Source organism: Notamacropus eugenii, chromosome 4 (assembly GCF_028372415.1).
Source record: "Notamacropus eugenii isolate mMacEug1 chromosome 4, mMacEug1.pri_v2, whole genome shotgun sequence".
Taxonomy (NCBI): Eukaryota; Metazoa; Chordata; class Mammalia; order Diprotodontia; family Macropodidae; genus Notamacropus; species Notamacropus eugenii.
Genome location: NC_092875.1, coordinates 295,035,947 through 295,052,662, shown reverse-complemented (window position 1 = coordinate 295,052,662; position 16,716 = coordinate 295,035,947). Strand labels below are relative to the sequence as shown.

At 41.4% G+C, this 16,716-nt stretch overlaps 1 long non-coding RNA gene across 2 annotated transcripts in view; it reads right to left on the bottom strand.

Annotated features, from left to right (window-relative positions):
* Nucleotides 1-16,716, bottom strand: part of LOC140501359 (uncharacterized) — an 82,846-nt gene that overhangs the window by 12,176 nt on the left and 53,954 nt on the right. For both annotated transcript variants that reach the window (XR_011966150.1, XR_011966151.1), the window contains exon 4: nt 3,136-3,309. This is a non-coding gene — a long non-coding RNA (uncharacterized lncRNA). The remainder of the gene's footprint in view (nt 1-3,135; nt 3,310-16,716) is intronic.

Sequence of the window (16,716 nt, the reverse complement as noted above, 5' to 3'; positions counted from 1 at the left end):
CTCTTTTGCCAATTGAGTTAGGCTAGTTTTCAAGGTGTTAATTTCTTCAACATTTTTTTGGGTCTCCTTTAGCAGGGAGCTGATCTGCTTTTCATGCTTCTCTTTCATCCCTCTCATTTCTCTTCCCAGTTTTTCCTCCACCTCTCTAACTTGATTTTCAAAATTCTTTTTGAGCTCTTCCATGGCCTGAGCCCATTGGGTGGGCTGGGACACAGAAGCCTTGATTTCTGTGTCTTTGCCTGATGGTAAGCATTGTTCTTCCTCATCAGAAAGGAAGGGAGGAAATGTCTGATCTCCAAGAAAGTAGCCATCAATAGTTTTATTTCTTTTCCCTTTTCTGGGCATTCTCCCCAGCCAGTGACTTGACCTCTGAATATTCTCCTCACACCCACCTTGCCTCCTGGTCCTCCCAGCCAGCGTTTGGGGACTGGGATTCAAATGCTGCTTCCCGCCTTAGGGCTTTTGGCGGGGGCAGGGCTGCTATTCAGTGTGAGAATTAAGTTCAGATGGTCAGGTCGGGGCAGGGCTGCCTCTCAGGCTCAGTTCCCTGAGGGGGTTTATGTACAGACCTTCCTCAATGGATCCAAGCTCCCGCCCGCTTGGGGAGCCCCTGTCTGCAACCGCCTCTCAGCTTCTATCTCCCGGGGGGGGCCAGAGCCATGGGGGCACCCCACTCCCCTCTCGGCCCGCCAAAGAGACTCTCTCACCGACCCCCGTCACCTGTGGGTGGAGGGGCTTGTGCCGCAGCTGGAGATCCCGTCCCTGAAGCCTGCTCGGATCTGTACCTCTCGGAGCCAAGGCCGCTGCAGGTCTGGGCTGGGCTCTGCGTCTGCAGCTCAATGGACCTTTTGCGAGAGGTTTGCAGGTCCCTCTGTGGGTGGAGGGATCCGCATGGTCGCTGGAGATCACGTCCCTGAAGCCCACTCGGATCTTTTCCTCACGGTGTCACAGCCACTGCAGGGCTGCCCTCTGCTCCCAGTCCCGGCGCCCAGTCCGCAGCGCAAAGGACCCCCCGTGAGAGGTTTGCAGGTCTCTCCGGAACAGAAATCTCCCTTGCTCCAATATTCCGTGGCCTCTGGGTGCAGAATTCACCGTGAGTTGGTCCCCTCTAGCCGTTCTGTGGGTTGTGGGTTCGGAGCTATGTGTATGTGTGTCTTTCTACTCCGCCATCTTGGCTCCACCCCCTACTATTCTGATTTTAAAGACGAGGTTTTTAAGGATCTGACACGTGATCACAGCATTAGAGTCAATGTATAGCCAGAGGACCTTGAACTCAAGTCTTCCTGACTTCCAGGTCAAGCACACAGTGGCCTACCTCATCCTGCATCAGAGTGAGACTACAGGATGGCAGCTTGGGAAAAGAAAGAGCAGCAGAGGATTTTCCTTTCCCTCACTGAAAGCAAGCAGAACTGGGGAAGGCGGACAAGGTACTGAGAAACAGAGGAAAGTTTCCTAACAGAATGCATTATCCCTCCCTACTTTTCTTTCTTCCTGCTGCAGCTGTCCCCATTCAGGGCTCTGCTACCAACAGTCAAGAAGTGAAGTAAGGAGGAGTAGGGTCGATGAGAGAGACAGAGTGTTGCATTCTATGAGTGAAGGTGGTTAAGAAGTTGTGAAGGGAGATTGGAGAAAGGAAATTCCCAGTGACTGTGTGGACAAAATTCTTTCCCTAAGGCCCTGGCTGGAGTAACAATCAGGATGTAAGAAACATCCGTGAGATGAGATTTTTAAAGTCAGGGGCTGTATGTAAATGATTAAATGATGAATAAATTGTGTAGACAATAATATCTATAATAAGAGTCACAAAGAAGGGGGAGATTGGGTGGGTAGGGGTCATGAAAGAAGTGAGATTGGAGCTGGGTTTACGACCTTGAAGAGTGGGGAAATTTTTGATAGATAAGGGAGTGGATGCCTTCCAGGGACAGACATAAATAAAGGAATACACATGGCACGGTCAGACGTGGGTGACCAGCCTGGATGGATCTGTCGGGTAGTCCTGGAAGATAAGGTAGAAACAAAACAGTTTGAGTTCCAGTGTGAAAAGCTTTTCATACCAAGTTAAAAAGATTAGGCTTTGTCCCATGGGTAATGGAGCCCTTAGAAGGTTAACCCAGACCTGGGTCATCATTCCTATCTAGAATTAAATAGTAAGGAGAGAATGGGATTGTCTCACGATACCTGTCAAGAATTGGAGCGATGGTACAAAAAAGATATACGGTGGCAAAGTGCTGGTTCTGGAGTCAGGAAGACTGATGTTCCAATCATGCATAGACACTTATTAATTATAAAAGGGGGGGCAGCTGGGTGGTACAGTGGATAGTGGGCTGGGCCTGGAGTCAAGAAGACTTATCTGGGCAAGTCACAAATCTCTTTGCCTCAGTTCCTCATCTGGAAAATGACATGCCAAATGTCAAACCAGTACCTTTGCAAGAAAACCCCAAATGGGATTACAGAGAGTCGGACAGAATAGAAATAACCGGACAAGCACAAATAAAGAAGATGATTGATGGAATAAAGTATTGGGGGAAACAGGAGCTAATGAGATTCAAAGCATAGATGGAAGGACTGATTTAAAGAAATCTTTTCCTCTGAGACTGCAGGGAAGGCAAAGAGAATGGAAATGAGACTTTAGAGCATTCTTATCAGATGGCCTCAACTTTCTCATTCAAGTAGGAGGTTCTGTAATCTGTTGTAATTATGTGGGTGTGGGGGGGAAGCTTAATGAGGGAAGAAAAAGTTTGGCCTAGGCAATTTGGGAAATTATATAAAGGAGATAATAAAGGGCACCTGTGTGGTACAGTAGCTAAGTGGGCTGCTAGCCTTGGAGTCAGGAAGATGAGGTCAAATCCTGCCTTATGCACTTGCTGTTGTGCAACCCTGAGGAAATCACTTAACTTCTCCGATTCAGATTTCTCATCTATAAAATGCAAAGATCAGATATAATGGACTTTTTTGGCCTTTCTAACTCTAAATCTGTGGTCCCGTTAAATAGAAGGACAGTCAAGCAGCAGTGAAGGCCTGAGGTCACCATATACCAAAAAGTGAGGTAAATAGAAACATCTGTGCCATAATTCCCTCCAGTCACATTTCAGCAGCCCAGAATCAAGATGGGAGAAATCCCATGGTGCAAGTTACCTAGGGTGGATAGTTAGCAGGTCAAGAACAGCCAAAGGTACATAGGAGTGAGGTATTCTAGGTAGCGAATCCTTTCTGATCCTTGCCAAGAACTCTACCAGGGTTGTGAGACATGATTCATCTTTACAGAAACCATCTTGCCTCTCTCTGTCTGAGACTTCCTGCATTTTCTCTCTGTGAGGAGGCACAACAGGGATTATCAGAGGTTAGTGTGCAGTCATTTGATTTACACATACCACTTAATCATTATCAATTCTTCCAGCATAGCCCATATGATTCAAAATGGTTATTCTGAATAAATGCCCTGCATAAAATTATCAAGTGGGTGAAGTTTGTCTTCAGTGTTTCTAAGCTTTCCCTTCCACTCTTCCTCAGTTACCGTGGGCCTTCCAAATGCCCTCTGGATGCCCAGGGACTCCCCTTTAATTACTCACTTGGATCTGTCTTCCTCATGGAATTTCCACTGTTCTGAACTTCTGCCCACCCAGCTTTCCCCTGTGAAAGCTCCTATTCTTCAGGAATCCCTCTGGATTAGCTTTCCCTTGAAAGGACTTGATAAACTCCTTCACACTACAGTGTTCATAGCTGATAAAGCTAACGTATTGCTCTTCCTAAGGGGGTTTGAATTTTAACTGGAGAGGACAATATCTTAACAACAACAGCAAAAGATTAATAATGGAATGTCAGATATTTCAACCACCAACAAGTTAATGAGGAAGGTATTTTTAGTCAAGAAGCTCCCTTAAATCACTCCACAAAAATGGCAATCTACTTGTATCTCAGTGGATATGGAATAATGAATCACTAAATTCAAAGAGGACAAGCAAGTTGGACCTGTACACAGCCTTCACTGCCTCACCCTGGAGAGGTTCATTTCAATGCAGATTTTCCAGGTTTGATAGACTATTGTCTTTCTCTCCTAAAGAGCTTTCTGATATGTTCTCAATGAACCAAGTTACTTAAGAACTGCATATTATTTCCCCCTTACTTCACAGACGATATTTGCTTCAGCCTTCCCTAGGCATCAGGCCAGAACTTTCCTACAATAGTAGAGCTGGTTGCCTCTGTACTCCCCCAGCAATCACCAAGTGAGGGCAGAGCCTCACTTCCCTGTGGGTATGAAGCAGAGCAAGGGTGGAGCTCTACCTCATCCTTATCTCTATAAGAGTTTGACTGAGACCCTGAATCTGGGGCCATCTTAGACCATCCTGATATGTATCTGACCCCTGGACCCAGATGGCTCCAGAGGAGAAAGTGAGGCTGGTGACTTTGCATAAACCTCCTTCACTTAAATCCAGTTCACTTACATGTAATAGCAGCACCTCCCTGATATCATGGTCCTCCTCCAAGAATGAAGGACAAACAGAAATCTCTATAACATCAATCATCTGCTGCAGCCTCATTCTAAGACCTAACAATGAGCAGGAGGGGTGGGGGTTGGAGGATATGACCTTGGCTGTATTTCCTTGGCACCTACTTCTTCCCACAACCTCTGTCAACCCCTCCCTCTCAGGACCCATTTTCAATCTGCTCTCCATGTTTGTTTTCCTAGAATTCCTTCTACCTTCATGAACAGTTCTACTGGACCTAGGCATTCTTTCTCCTACCAAATCAAGCAGCTTCAGTGACTCTACGTTTGGAATAACCGTTAGGGAGGAGGGGGAGAGATAAAGGACTCTCAGATGCCAGATTTAACATGGTAATATCTGTATTAAAGCGAATGATGCCCTCTCTTCCCCCACCAAAAAATCTTTTTTTATTGTTGTTGTTGAATCATTTTTCAGTCATGTCCAACTCTTCATGATCCTGTTTGGGATTTTTCTTGGCAAAGATACTGAGTGGTTTGCCATTCCCCTTCTCCAGCTCATTTTACAAATGGAAGAACTGAGGCAAACAGGGTTAAGTGACTTGCCCAGGGTCATACAGCTAGTAAATGTCTGAGGCTGGATTTGAACTCAGAAAGAGGAGTCTTTCTGACTCCAGGCCCAGCATTTTATCTACTACACCACCTAGCTACCTCTTTACATTTTATAGGGGAAGACAAAATGTATATATAGGAGTATATGTATCTATATGTGTATATAATGTATACATTGTGTATTTGTATGTGAATGTACATATTTGCATTGTATATACATGTATACACATATGTACATTGTGTGTGGCACACACAGGAGAACCTGAGTTCAAATCCAACCTCAGATACCTAACTGTGTGACCCTGAACAAGTCACTTAACCCCATTTGCCTCAGTTTCCTCATCTGTAAAATGAGTTAAAGAAATGTATCAGCAAGCATCCTAACACGTCCAGGATGGCCTGCTACACAGGTTCTTAGATCTGCTTTTCTAAAAAGGAAAACAACTTTTGAGGGATCAACAATCTTCTTTAATCATGTACACAAACAGAGAAAATACAAGCAGAGAAATAAAGACCAACAGACAGGGGCTTCCAACTGTCTGACCATACATCACAGATCAACAGACAGATGCAACTATCTGACCATTACGTACATACACAGCTACCAGAGAGAGAAGCACCAATGTCTGGGTTTTCAAAGCCAGGGGGGCTCCTTAATGGCTACCCAGAGTCTCTTGTAGCACACAAACCTTCTTCCAAAGAGTAAGCCCCCAAAGCAAAACCTCACCTCAGAGTATATATACACTTTTCAGAGTCAGAAGGCATCATAACCCCCATGTTTCAGTGCCTAATTAACAAAAGGTGTGAAAGTCTTCAAGCAAGCAAACTTCCCCATAAGCAAACTTTCCCTTTAAACAAGTTCCTCCCCCAGTGGCCTCCATGAGGCCTATGAATGGGCAGGGAAGATCTTTAACTCTCATTACAAGAAGGAAATGGCAAACCACTACATTCTCTTTGCCAAGAAAACCCCAAATGAGGTCACAAAGAATCAGACATGACTAAACAACGACAAGAAAGTATAATGTAATCTCCCTGAGGTCAAGGACTTGCTTCGTTTGGTACTCAGTAGTACCTTTCAAAGTGCTTGTTGACTGATGCTAGCTAAATGTGTTCTCTGAGAAAACACACACCCACAGGATGCTTCTGAGAGTACTTAGATTCCTGCTATAATCATGTAACACAGACCTCAAAAAAAAGATATGCAACAAGGCCCCATGTATAACTTTCACACCTCTACCCCAGATAATGTCATTTCCTGACAGACCCCCTAAACTGTAATCTTTCCCTCATCACTGCTTTTTTAAGAGAGCTTTCTGATATGTTCTCAATGACAAAGGTTATTTAAGGACTGTGCATTATTTCCTGATGACTTCACTAACAATATTTGTTACTGCTCCACCTGATTCAAAATAGCAGACCCAGGCAGTCATTTGGCACTTTTCCCTGCTTGTTTCAGATTAGTATAGAAAATCGAAGTGCAGAACAGAATATAGCAGGGTAGAATATAATGTCATAGGATTTCAAACTGAAAAGGAACCTAAAGCCCAGAACCTTCCCCCATATATAGATAAAGAAACTAAGGGCCAGCAGGATTGACTATTTTCCTGATAGTCTCAAACCTAGGAATACTATAATTCACATTTGAACTCAGATCTTCTGATCTGAGAACTTCAGATCTTCCAGTTCAGATCTTCAGTTCTGATCAGAACTTCAGATCTTCCAGTATAGTTTTCAATAAACCATCTTGTGTGATGTGATAGATTGAATCAAGGGTAAGAGAATGTTTCCTAAGGCCTGGAAATGACAATGAAAATCACTAAGAAAGAGCTGAAATTCAAGATAAGTGAGAAGATAGTGTGATGAGATAATGAGAGCTATTCTCAATGAGCTAAAGTCAGCAACTTCTTAATAACCACATCAAAGAGTATTAAATGAAATGGAAGATCTAATTGCTGAACCACCATCAGTGATCTCTGAAATATAATTGAGTCATTTGTAGAGGCAGGGGACTAGGAGTGTAAATATTGTGTATACCATCAGACACAACTGATGTGTTGGTTGGTTTTGAACTGAAGGGAGGGGAGAAATATAATCAGAACTTATGATAGCATAAATATAAACCAACAAAAATAAGTTGGTTTTAGGTGATAACAAAGAATAGGGAGATGGGCATAACTAAAAGAAGATCAAATGTCCCAATTTTCAAAAAAAAAAAGCAAAGAGTAGAATCTTGGTTAATGAGCTTGACTGATTTCTGGCAATATTATAGAACATATATATTTTTAAGATAATATTTTATTTTCCCCAACTACATGTAAAAACAATTTTTAACATTTTTTAAAGTTTTGAGTTCCAAAATCTATCCTTCCCTCCTTTTCCTCCCCCCTCTCTGAGACAGTAAGTAATGTGATATAGATCATACATGTGCAATCATGTAAAACATTTCCATATTAGTCATTTTGTTCAGGAAGACTCAAAAAAAAAGAAAGTGAAACTAGTAGGCTTCAGTCTTTACTCAGGCAACATCAATTCTTCCTCTGGAGGCAGACAGCATTTTTTCATCATGAGTCCTTTGGGATCATCTTGAATCACTGAATAGCTAAGTTATTCACAGTTTTTCATCACATACTTTTGCTGTTATTGTATACAGTTCTCCTGGTTCCACTCACTTCAGTTTGTATCAGTTCATGTAAGTCTTTCCAGGTTTTTCTGAAACCATTCAGCTTGTCATTTCAACACAATAATATAGAACATGTGTTTTTAAGAGATTAGAGGATTAGTGAACATCTAGAAAAGTAGGCAGTGATCATAAGAAGCCAGCATAGAGTGATGAAAGACAAACCAATCCAGACTAACCTCTTTTTTCTTTAATAATGTTATTAGACAAGAATGTTGGAGACCTAGATTTCAATAAAACATTTAGCAAAGTCTGTCATGTTATTTCTTGTGGGGAGATGTGATCTAGATGAGCCATTCTCAAAGTATGGTCTGGGGACTCCAGAGGTTTCCCAAGTCTCTTTCACATATCCATGAGATAGAAACTATTTTCATAATAATACTAAGATATTTTTATCTCTAATATGGTAAGTATCAATTGACATAATTAAAAAGCTCTTAGAGGGAGGGGTCCTCAATAATTTTCAATAGTATAAAGGTATTCAGGAGTGGGGAGGCAAAGAAAGGAGACAGAGGATTTGGAACTCAGAAAGTTACTTACGTGTAATTGAAAAAAATCAAAAGAAATTTTAATCCAACAAAAAAAAAAGAAATATAAAGGTATTGTCAGACTAAAAGTTTGAGAATCAGTGGTAAATCTGCAGCCACAAGACTACATGTGGCCCTCTAGGTCTTCAAGTGTTGGTCTTTGACTAAATATAAGTTTCACAGAAGAAATCCCAGGATTTACTCTGTGAAATTTGGATTCAAAGAGTGGCACTTGAGGAAGGATTTGTTCTATAAAGTTTGAATTCAGTCAAAAGGCTGCACTTGAGGACCTAGAGGACCACATGTAGCCTTGAGGCTGCAGGTTCCCCACCCCTGATAGATGATAATTGGACAATGACAGGACACACTGTGAATGCCATAGGCACTATTCAATATTTATATTTCTTGAACTTTGGTAGGGCCTGTCAACAGAAGAACAACCACATATAACCCATAACATGCCTCAAATCCTACCTCAAGCAAATGTCCAGAGAAAACTAGAACTATAAAGGAAATAGAACTCTTTTTTTACTTTTATTTTTTACTTTATTTTCGATATTTAAAAAAAATTTTTGTTACATTTGAGTTCCAAGCCATTTACCTCCCTTCTTCCCAACCTCACCTTAGGGAAGGCCAACATTTTACACAAATATACATGTGAAACAATACAATACATAGTTCTATATATCAGTTCTTTAGGAAATAGAACTTTTCAACAAATGTTGTGCCCTAAGTTGATTTAGGGAATTAGGAGTCTCTTCTCAGAGACTAGAAATGACTAGGAGGAGAGGAGGAGGTTTATCAACCCAACCTTGCCTCAGTCAGCTTCTGATGGAGGGAATTAATTATAGCTGAGGAAAAATTAGCATATTCCAGAGTAAAGAGATTCCAAAAATCATCCTGGAACACTGAGCCACAGATTGCTCACAGTTAGGCCTCTCCTGCATTCCATGACTATTCCATCTGGGGAAGCAGCAGACTTAGTGGAACGCAGATAGACTCTTCTGGTCCCAACAAAATACTTTTAAGCCAATTGTCCAGCAAAATTCCAATTAACCAATTATCCCATTAATACATAAATTCCTTGGGGGCAGAGACCATATTTTTGCTTTCCATATCCCTGGCCTTTAGTATAATACCCGGCATATAGTAAGTATTCAATAAATAGCTTATTTAAGCTGTTTAATTTAACAAATGATTATTATGTTAACCTGCAATATAGAAAAAGCGATAGGAAGTCAAAGGATCTGAGTTCAAATTCCCTCCGCTGGATATTGTGAGAACCAAATGATGTAATATATAGGAAAGTGATCGGTAACTGGAAAGTGCTGAATCAATATGAGGTATTTTTATTACTTCCAGTTATTTAATAGTAATGTTAGAGCCTAAATTGATTAACGCTATTCAGAAACACTTCCTCTTACTAAGAATTGGCATTTGTAATGAAGGACATGTGAAATAAAATGGTAAATCCTGAAAGATGCTCAAATTCTACATCTGTGATCTTATAGTCTTGTAGCTGCTAGGTCTCTCTCTCCCTAAAATACTATTTTGTATTTCTTCTATGTCCATGTATATATATATATATATAAAAGAATTAGAAAAAAAACATGATTGTTAAGAGAAAGACAAAGAAACAGCCACATGGATAGAGAAAATGTATATTCATCTTAACTTGATATAATGTAATTCCCTTAAACTCAGGGACTGTTTAATTTTTATTTTTTATGTGTATATGCAGCACCTAGAATAGTTCCCAGAATATGTTATTCAGTCTTGTCTGACTCTTAGTGACTTCATTTAGCATTTTCTTCATGAAGACACTAGAGTGGTTTGTCATTTCCTTCCCCAGCTCATTTTACAGATGAGGAAACTGAGGCAAACAGGGTTAAGTGATTTACCTAGAGTCATACAGCCAGTGAGTATCTGAGGCCAAAGTGGAACTCAGAAAAATGAATCTTCCTGACTCCAGGTCCAGTACTCTATCCACTGTGCCATTTAGGTGACTTAGAAATTAGTGGGCCACGGCACCAAGAGAAACAGACCCGAGCAGGCTTCAGGGACGGGATCTCCAGCTGCGGCACAAGTCCCTCCGCCCACAGGTGATGGGAGTCGGTGAGAGAGTCTCTTTGGCGGGTCGAGAGGGGAGTGGGGTGTCCCCATGATTCAGGCCCCCCCGGGAGGTAGAAGCTGAGAGGCGGCTGCAGACAGGGGCTCCCCAAGCGGGCGGGAGCCTGAATCCATTGTGGAAGGTCTATGCATAAACCCCCTGAGGGAACTGAGCCTGAGAGGCGGCCCTGCCCCAACCTGACCACCTGAACATTAATTCTCACACTGAATAGCAGCCCTGCCCCCGCCAAAAGCCCTAAGGCTGGAAGCAGCATTTGAATCTCAGTCCCCAAACGCTGGCTGGGAGGATCAGGAGGCAAGGTGGGTGTGAGGAGATTATTCAGAGGTCAAGTCACTGGCTGGGAAAATGCCCAGAAAAGGGAAAAGAAATAAGACTATTGAAGGCTACTTTCTTGGAGAACAGGCATTTCCTCCCTTCCTTTCTGATGAGGAAGAACAATGCTTACCATCAGCCAAAGACACAGAAATCAAGGCTTCTGTGTCCCAGCCCACCCAATGGGCTCAGGCCATGGAAGAGCTCAAAAAGAATTTTGAAAATCAAGTTAGAGAGGTGGAGGAAAAACTGGGAAGAGAAATGAGAGAGATGAAAGAAAAGCATGAAAAGCAGATCAGCTCCCTGCTAAAGGAGACCCAAAAAAATGTTGAAGAAATTAACACCTTGAAAACTAGCCTAACTCAATTGGCAAAAGAGGCTCAAAAAGCCAATGAGGAGAAGAATGCTTTCAAAAGCAGAATTAGCCAAATGGAAAAGGAGATTCAAAAGCTCACTGAAGAAAATAGTTCTTTCAAAACTAGAATGGCACAGATGGAGGCTAAGGACTTTGTGAGAAAGCATGATATCACAATACAAAACCAAAAGAATGGAAAAATGGAAGATAATGTGAAATATCTCATTGGAAAAACAACTGACCTGGAAAATAGATTCAGGAGAGACAATGTAAAAATTTTGGGACTACCTGAAAGCCATGATCAAAAGAAAAGCCTAGACATCATCTTTCATGAAATTATCAAGGAAAACTGCCCTGAGATTCTAGAACCAGAGGGCAAAATAAATATTCAAGGAATCCACAGAACACTGCCTGAAAGTGATCCAAAAAGAGACACTCCTAGGAACATTGTGGCCAAATTCCAGAGTTCCCAGGTCAAGGAGAAAATATTGCAAGCAGCTAGAAAGAAACAATTCAAGTATTGTGGAAATACAATCAGGATAACACAAGATCTAGCAGCCTCTACATTAAGGGATCGAAGGGCATGGAATAGGATATTCCAGAAGTCAAAGGAACTAGGACTAAAACCAAGAATCACCTACCCAGCAAAACTGAGTATAATACTTCAGGGGAAAAAATGGTCTTTCAATGAAATAGAGGATTCTCAAGCATTCTTGATGAAAAGACCAGAGCTGAAAAGAAAATTTGACTTTCAAACACAAGAATGAAGAGAACCATGAAAAGGGGAACAGCAAAGAGAAGTCATAAGGGACTTACTAAAGTTGAACTGTTTACATTCCTACATGGAAAGACAATATTTGTAACTCTTGAAACACTTCAGTATCTGGGTACTGGGTGGGATTACACACACACACATGCACACACGCACACATACATAGAGACAAAGTGCACAGAGTGAATTGAAGAGGGTGGGATCATATCTTAAAAAAAAAATGAAATCAAGCAGTGAGAGAGAAATATATTGGGAGGAGAAAGGGAGAAATTGAATGGGGCAAATTATCTCTCATAAAAGAGGCAAGCAAAAGACTCATTAGTGGAGGGATAAAGAGGGGAGGTGAGAGAAAAACATGAAGTCTACTCTCATCACATTCCACTAAAGGAAAGAATAAAATGCACACTCATTTTGGTAGGAAAACCTATCTCACAATACAGGAAAGTGGGAAACAAGGGGACAAGCAGGGTGGGGGGGATGATAGAAGGGAGGGCATGGGGAGGAGAGTGCAATTTGAGGTCGACACTCATGGGGAGGGATAGGATCAAAAGAGAATAGAAGTAATGGGGGACAGGATAGGATGGAGGGAAATATAGCTAGTCCTATACAACACAACTATTATGTAAGTCATTTGCAAAACTACACAGATCTGGCCTATATTAAATTGCATGCCTTCCAAAGGGAAGGGGTGGAGAGGGAGGGAGGTAAAGAAGTTGCAACTCAAAGTGTTAGGATCAACTGTAATGTTCTTACCACTAGGAAATAAGAAATACAGGTAAAGGGGTATAGAAAGCTATCTGGCCCTACAGGACAAAAGAGAAGACGGAGACAAGGGCAGAGAGGGATGATAGAAGAGAGAGTAGATTGGTCACAGGGGCAATTAGAATGCTTGGTGTTTGGGGGGGGAGGGGATAAAAGGGGAGAAAATTTGTAACCCAAAATTTTGTGAAAATGAATGTTAAAAGTTAAATAAAAAAAAAGAAATTAGTGGCCACTTAATAAAATAAAAAGTAAAAGAACCGATTGTTCTAAAAGATAAAAGAATAACCTGTAATCTTCTTTCTTAGGTATGTCTAATTGAGTTCAAACTACGACTATACTCTCTGGGACCTTACTATTTTCTTCTTTGGGTACATAGAATGCATCCCAGGTATCTGAAGTGAAGCCTTAAATTCTGACTCAGATGTTTAACAGCTTGGTGATGTCAGGCCAAATAATTTAATTTCAATGAACCTCAGTTTTTCATCTGTAAAAGGGGGATGATAATAACATCAATTTCACAAGATTAGTGAGAGGATCAAATGAACAACAGGTATGTAAGTTGATCTGCATACCTTAACTGGGTATGTTATATAAATATTATCTATGTTTATTATTCTTTTCATTGGCAGAATTTTTAAAAGAAGAACTCAATGAAGCTACAAGATTTTGTTGTCTACTACGTGGCAGGCACTGTGCTAGGGGAGGAGGATATGGAAACAAAGGTTGCTTCCCTCTGAGCTTTCGTTCTATTGGGGGAAGCTATACCAAGAAGAAAATGCACAATAATTCCCAGTCAGGAAGCATTAACTTCATGAGCATTGGGAAAGAAAGCTTCATGTAGGAAAGTGTCATTTGAGATGACATTTAAAGGAAACTCAGGATTACATGAGCCCAAGAGGAGGGAGCAGTGCATTCTAGGCTTGGAAAGCCACCTTTTGCAAAGGCATGGAGGAAGAAAATCAAATGTCCTCTATAAGGAGGAATAAATACGGAGGTCAAGTTGGCTGGAAGAGAATGAGTGTTAAGGGGAGTAATGTATAATCATGTTGGTAAAGTAGGCTGTAACCAGATTGTGAAAGACTTTAAATGTCATTCAGGGGACTCTGGATTTGTCATAGAAGCAAAAGATTCTTGAGTAAGGAACTGGTGTGTTCAGACCTATGCTTTAGGAATCCTAATTTGGCAGCTATGCGGAGGATGCACTTGACAGGAGAGAATATAGTGGCAGAGAGACCAGTTCAGAGGTCTTTTATGGTAGTCCAGATGAAAGACAGGGAGGGCCTAGTGGTGGCTATGTCAGTAGAGAGAAGAGGTTGGACGCAAGAGATGTAAAGACAGAAACAAGACTTGGCAATGGATTGGTGATGAGAAAGTAGGGAAGGGGTGTGAGAAGGCGAAGAATTGAAATTTTCTCTAGTTTCAAACCTGGATGATCGGAAAAACAGGTGGTGTGCTTAGCAGAAATAAGGAAGTTTGGAAGGAGGTTGAGGTTAGAAAGAACTATAAGGAATCTTCTTTGAGATGCTGCATGAGAGATAATCTATAGGACATCCAATTATAAATGTCCAATAGACAGTGGGTAATGTGAGACTGGGGCTCAGGGAAGAGACAGACAGACAGACAAGAGATAGAGAGCAGGACTGACTCAGATACATATTGCATATATACTGCATATATACTCGGATATATACTGTAGATTTGAGAACATAGGTCTGTGCAGAGTGCAGACTCCGCATATCCTGTGCTTGCCAATATCTGGGAATCATGTGCATGATTGAACCCGTTGAAATTCTGAAATTACCAAGTACGAGAGGATGTAAAAACAATTATGGTCCCTCACAATTCCAGATCTAGGACTTAAGGAAGGAGGGAGGCATAAAACTATTCTGAACATCCTAGAATGTACTTCATAGACCTCTTATGATGGTAATGCTTTATAAATCTTAAACCACTATAGAAATGTGATCTATTATTGATAGAGGGATGAGGACTGCATTTGTAGTTTCACTGACAGAACTCAAAAATAAGGAAAATCTCTGACAGTGCACATTGGTACCTTATAGTCTTAGAGAGCTGCCTAAACCCATGGCCTATAAAGTGGGGTCCAAGGCGTAGCTCGACTCAGCCTTTCTGTGATCAACCAACCATATCCGACACTTGCGGTATTAGCCAATCAGAGGACTCAGTCCCCCACATAATACCATCTACTTGTCCTCAATAGTCTTTCCTTTGTTGTTTCCTTTAGGGCAGTTAACAACTAACTTCTACCCGCAGCAATTCTACAGGTGCTATCCCCTACCCCCTGCCCTAGTTTACCTCATGGTTGTTTTAAGGCTTCTTGAGAAGGTGAGCTCTATGATCCAGGGCAGTGATAGGAGAGTAAGAGCCCTGCCCAAATCAGTCTTGGGTGCAACAGGATGAGTTGTCATGACAGGTTTGTGATCTGGATGGCAGGTGTGATTACATTATCTCCCCCACCCCCTGCCCCATCCTCTACTTCCCTATTCATCCTTCCCGTTACCCAGGTTTCCACAACCTTAGTTTCATCTTTGACTCCTACCTCTTCCCCCATCTCACATACTCAGTCAGTTGCCAGATTGTTAGTCCTACCTATACCTCTCACCTTTGTCCCCTTGTCTCTAGTCACACAGCCATCACATATGTTCAAGTCTTCATCCACCTAGCCTTCTCATTGGTTTCTCTGCCAAAAGCCTCTCCCCACTGAAGTCATCCCCAAAACTACCAAAATGATTCCTCTGTCATGTCACTTTACTCTTCAATATACTCTAGTGGCTCCCTGTTGACTCTAGGGTCATATATTATTTCATTTTTTTATTTCTATAATTCTGAGCACAGTGATACATGTATGCAATTTGTAAATAAGTAAATTTACACAATTTACAATTTTACAAAGATACAATTTGTAAATAATAAATATATACAGATTGAGGGTATACACAAAAACATTTTTACAGATGGTACTGATGGTGCAAAAAAGTGGAATCCACTGGCCTAGAGTACAATGAGGTTAGCTGATCTGCCCAATGTCACACAGCCAATAACTGCCAGAGGTGGGACTTTAACACAGGTCATCCTGGCTCTGAGGCCAGTTCTCCAGCCACTAGGTCATTGCACCTTTCACTATTTTTATCCTCATCATCATCATTAACATTATTATTATTATCTCCAACCCCAGCTCAGTCACTCACTATCTGTGTGACTGCTGAAGTCCAACCCATAATTTTATGCTTCTGATACACTTTACAACTGGGTGAGGAATGTAGTAACAGTGTTTTCCTCATTTTACTGAAAAGGAAACTCGGGCTCAGAGAGTTCAATTCCCTAACCAAAGTCATATAATGGCCCATCTGGGAATAAAGTTATGGTCTCCTGACTCTCAGACTAGCACTCTTTCTACATCACCCATATTACATTTACTAGAACTCTTTTGGACTTTACCTAAGAAAGAAAGAAACAAAGTATGTCTTCAGAGCACTCTCTCTGGCATCCCTTTTTGGTGCCCTTTAAGACATCCAAGGGCAGCTAGGGCACATTAGATCATAAAGCTCAGGGCCTGAAATTAGGAAGATTCACCTTCCTGAGTTCGAATCTGGCCTTAGACACTGTGTGTGACCCTGGGCAAGTCACTTATCTCTGTTTGCCTTAGTTTCCTCATCTGTAAAATGAGCTGGAGAAGGAAATGGCAAACCACTCCAGTATCTTTGCCAAGAAAATCCCAAACTGGGGTCTGACACAACTGAAATTACTGAACAATAACAAAAAGAAAACTGTCCCTGACTGCCCAGGGGATTCCAGAACTCTGAATCTTTCTTGACACTGTACTTTTCTCAGAGTCAGAAGATATGGGTGCAAATCCAAACTCCAAAACTTACTTAGGCAAGTCACTTGAACTCTCTTTAGACTCCAGTTTCCTCTCTATAAAATAGAGATAATACTTAAACTACTTACCTCACAAAATTATGAGGAAAGAACTTTATAAAACCTCGAAATATTACGTATTTTTTGTTGTTGTTGTTCAGTTATGTCCTACTATACATGACCCCCATTTGAAGTTTTCTTGCCCAAGACACTGGACTGGTTTGTCATTTCTTTCTCCAGTTCATTTT